Consider the following 5,026-nt stretch of genomic DNA (forward strand, 5'->3'; position numbering starts at 1 on the left):
TGTACTGTTCCGTGTATGTCTTTTGGCTTCCTACTCACCAATCAGTTCTATTATCTATTCTGTACCTGAGCCCCTGGCTTTTGTGACCCTGTAAGAGAAAGTCATTCCACTTGAGGTGCTTGACAGGCTTTGAATTAGTGGTTCCGGGCAGCATCGTTATGTTTAATAAATCATAATTACCAAAGGGACAGTTTGTCTTCTCCCATGTCCTCTCATACTTTTTTAAAATTTATTTTTTAAGAGATGGGTTCTCATTCTGTCATTCAGGCTGGAGTGCACTGGTACCAAACTCTTGGGCTCAAGTGATCCTCCCGCCTCAGCCTCCAAAAGTGCTGGGATTACAGGCTTGAACCACCATGCCCAGCCCTGCAGTCCCATACTTCTGATGATCTTTGAGTCCCTTTGCCTGTCATTAAAGAAGGTGTTAACAGTGGTGCCAGGTGTGAAGAACTCCTTAATTCCATTGTTAGGTTTTCATTTCCCTATCAGGTACAAGTATTGGGTGGATCCTCAAAGGAAGATTGAATGTTGTGATAATACAAAAGAGAAATACATGTTTGGTCTTCACCCTCAGTTCTTGGAACAGAGCTCCTAAAACTGTTGTAATTTTCTAACTAATAAAGGCAAAAGGAGCATCTTCTGTTAAAATACTTGATCTTAGTCCCCTGACACAAGAGCTTCTAAGATTCTTAGACTCTCTGGAGTGATGAGTGTCTTTGTAGGCTAACAAGATAATGAGATGACTTGGTTTAGTGCGGAGTAGAGATGGTGGCAAGGTAGCTTCAGGATGAAGGCTGGTTGCCAGAAAAACCAAGGTATGATTAGAGGGTTGGAACTTTCAACGTTCAACCCCACCCCTGACCTCTGATGACTGAGTTGATCACTGTCTTTTTTTTTTTTTTGGAGATAGAGTCTCACTCTGCAGCCCAGGCTGGAGTGCAGTGGTGCAGTCTCGGTTCACTGCAACCTACAGCTCCTAGGTTCAAGTGATTCTCCTGCCTCAGCCCCCAGAGTAGCTGGAATTACAGGTGCATGCCACCACACATGGCTAATTTTTGTATTTTTAGTAGAGACGGGGTTTCATCATAATGGTCAGGCTCATCTCGAACTCCTGACCTAAAGTGATACACCCACTTAGGCCTCCCGAAGTGCTGGGATTACAGGTGTGAGCCACCAAGCCCACCCCGTGATCACTGTCTTAATCTATTCATGCTGGTATAACAAAGTACTTGAGACGGTAATTTATAGAAAACAGTAATTGATTTTCTTACAGTCCTAGAGGCTGGGAAGTCCAAAGCCAAGGCTTTGGCTGTCAGGGTTGGGTGAGGTCCTTCTTACTGCTTCCTTACATGACGAATGGGCAAAAAAGATGAATGCTGTGTCTTCACATGGAACAGAGAGAACCCACTCCCTCAAGCCCCATTTAAAGAGCCCTAATCCCATCAGTGAGGCCTCTGTCCTTATGACCTAATCATCTCACAAAGCCCCTACCTCTTAATACTATCACACTGATGACTAAGTTTCAACATGTGAATTTTGGAGGAGACATTCAGACCATAGTATCCGGCCCCTGGCCTCCCAAATTTATGTTCTTCCTCTATATGAAATATATTAATTCCATCTGAGTAGCCCCAAAGATCTTAACTTGTTCCAGCATCAACTCAAAAGTCTAGGATCTCATAAATTAGATGTGTTCATTTTGAGGCAAATTGCTTTTCTGCTGTGAACCTATGAAGTCAAAACTTCCAAAATACAATGGTGGAACAATCATAGAATAGACATTTCCATTCCAAAACAAAGCAATAGGAAAGAAGGAAGGAATAACAAGTCCAAAGTAAGTGCTAAAACCACCAAGGTAAACAACATCAAATCCTAAAGCTTGAGAATAATCTAGACACTAGAGTGGAGGTTAAGGCCCCAAGGCCATGAGGGGCCTCACCCCCATGACTTTGTTACGCATGTCCCACATAGCACCTCTCAAGTTGGCGTTGGGTGTCTGCAGCTTTCCCAGTCTGGGATCACACTCCAGCGGCTCTGCAGTTTCGGAGTCTCAGAGGCAGTCCCAATCTCGTGGCTACACTGGGGATTTCCCCACCGTGAACTCTGGTGGCACTATCCCATTGGTCCTGAGGCTCTCCAAGTCATCCATTGAAACCTATATGGAATCAGTCATGCCTCCACAGCTCTTGCACTCTGTGTCTGCAGAGTTATAATGTGGACACGGGGCACTAGCCACACACCTGGGCATACTTGAGCCACAGCTGACGTGGGTGAGGAGTGCTACACTGGAGTGCATGGAGCAGAGATGAGGCATCACTGGGCAGTGAACGCTGAGGTTCTTTGGTTGCCATAAGCCCCTAGTTAACATAGTTCTGTGCCCCAGGCCTTGGCACTCCAAGCCTGTCATGAGAAAGGCAGCACCAATAGTCTCTGATAATGTCTTCAAGGTCACCTTTTTTTTGAAACAAAATATCACTCCGTCACCCAGGCTGGAGTGCAGTGGCGCGCTCTCAGCGCACTGCAACCTCCACCTCCCAGGTTCAAGTGGTTCTCTCACCTCAGCCTCCCCAGCAGCTAGGATTATAGGCATGCGCCACCACACCCAGCTAATTTTTGTACTTCTAGTAGAGATGGGGTTTCACCATGTTCAGGGTCACTTTTCATTATCTTGATGAATGGTGTATGACTTTCTTATATCTGTACTAATCTCCTTGCAAATGATCACTTCACACCCCTGGTGTTTTCTTCTAAATGCTTTTGTGCTTGGCCAGGCTGAGAATTTTCCAAGCCTTTAAATCCTGCTACCCCTTTGATTTTATTTTTTTAAACAGGGTCTTGCTCTGTCGCCCAGGCTGGAATGCAGTGGTGCAATTTCAGCTGTCTGCAGCCTTGACCTCCCCGGCTTAAGTGATCTTCCCACCTCAGCTTCCCGAGTAGCTGGGACTACAGGCATGTGCCACCACACCTGGCTAATTTTTTTGTTGTGTTTTTGGTAGAGACGGTTTCACAATGTTGCCCAGGCTCGTCTTGAACTCCTGAGTTCAAATGATCCACCCACCTCGGCCTTGCAAAGTGCTGGGATTATAGGCATGAGTCACCATGCTTGGTTACTCCTCTAATTTTAAATTCCATCTTCACTATACTTCTCCTTGCATTTTACTATAAGCAGTTAAGAGAAGCTATGCGGTACCCTGAACACCTTGCTCAGAGATTTCTCCTGCCAAATATTCTAGTTCATCACTCTTAAATTCTGCCTTCAGTAAAGTTCTAGGAGGTGGGCAAAATTCTGCCACACTCTTTGCCATTTTGCAACAAGGATGACTTTTCCTCTGGTTTCCAGTAAGACACTCCTTATTTCTGTATAAAACTTCATCAGAATGGCCTTACTATCAGAATATCTGCCAGCATTCTGATCATAACTTAGGTACTCTCAAAACAAGACTCTTGGCTGGGCGCAGTGGCTCACCCCTGTAATTCCAGCACTTTGGGAGGTCGAGGTGGTCAGATCACTTGAGGTCAGGAGTTCGAGACCAGCCTGGCCAATATGATAAAACCCCATCTCTATTAAAAATATAAAAATTAGCCAGGCATGGTGGGGCACACCTGTAGTCCCAGCTACTTGGAAGGCTGGGACAGGAGAATCTCTTGAACCCGGGAGGCAGAGGTTGCAGTGAGACGAGATCACACCACTACATTCCAACCTGGGCATCACAGTGAGACTCCATCTCAAAACAACAACAACAACAAAAAAGTCTCTCTCGACAGGTTTCCTATTCTGAGCCTTCACCAGAATCATCCTTAATCTCTGTTCATGGCAATCTAGGCTTTTTCTAGCCTGTTCCTTCAAACTCTTCCAGCCTCTACCCATTACCCAGTTCCACAGTTTTAGATATTTGTTATAGCAACACCCCAATTTTATAGTACCAGTTTCTGTTTTAGTTCATTTGTCCTGCTATAACAAAGTGTCTGAGACGGGGTCATTATAGAGAACAGAAATATATTTTTCTCACAGTTCTTGAGGTTGGAAAGTCCAAGATCAAGGCACCAACATTTGGTTTCTGGTAAGGACCTTCTTGTGGTGTTCTAACGTGATGGAAGGTGGAAGGGCAAGAGAGACAAACTATCCTTACATGGCAGAAGAGCAGAAGACCCCACTCCCTCAAGTGCTTTTTTTTTTTTTTTTTTTCTGAGACAGAGTCTCGCTCTATTGCCCAGGCTGGAGTGCAATGATGCGATCTCGGCTCACTGCAACCTCCGCCTCCCAGATCCAAGCGATTCTCCTGCCTCAGCTTTCAGAGTACCTGGGATTACAAGTGCCTGCCCCACAGCTAGATAATTTCTGTATATTTAGTAGAAGCAGGGTTTCACCATGTTGGCCAGGCTGGTCTCCAACTCCTGACCTCAGGTGATCCACCTGCCTCGGCCTCCCAAAGTGCTGGGATTACGGGCATGAGCCACCGCACCCAGCCCCTCAAGTGCTTTTATAAGAGCCCTAATCCCATCCATGAGGACTCTGCCATTATGACTTAATCATTGCCTAAAAGCCCCACTTCTTAATATTGTTACATCGGTGATCAAGTTTTGATATACAAATTTGGGGGGATGCAATCAGACTACAGCAATCACCAATGGCCAATGATGTAATCAATCATGTATGTAATGAAACTTCCATGAAAACCCAAGAATCATGGGGTTCTGATAGCTCCTGAGTTGGTGAACACATGGAGATATTAAGGGGATGGCATGCCTGGAGGCTGCATGGAAGCCCCTCATCCTTTCCCACATACTTTGCCCTATACATCTTTTGCATTTGGCTGTTTCTGACTTGTACCCTTTATAATAAGCCATTAATATTAAGTAAACTGTTATTTTTTTTCTGAGCTCTGTGTGCTGTTCTTGCAAGTTATCTAACACAAGGAGGGAGTAGTGGGAACTCCTGATTAATAGCCAGTCAGAAATACAAGTGGTTCAGAACTTGGAATTAGCATTTGAAGTGGGGGCAGTCTTGTGAGTTTAACTTGTGCCA

This window comes from Cebus imitator, unplaced genomic scaffold, assembly GCF_001604975.1.
Source record: "Cebus imitator isolate Cc_AM_T3 unplaced genomic scaffold, Cebus_imitator-1.0 Scaffold289, whole genome shotgun sequence".
Classification (NCBI taxonomy): domain Eukaryota; kingdom Metazoa; phylum Chordata; class Mammalia; order Primates; family Cebidae; genus Cebus; species Cebus imitator.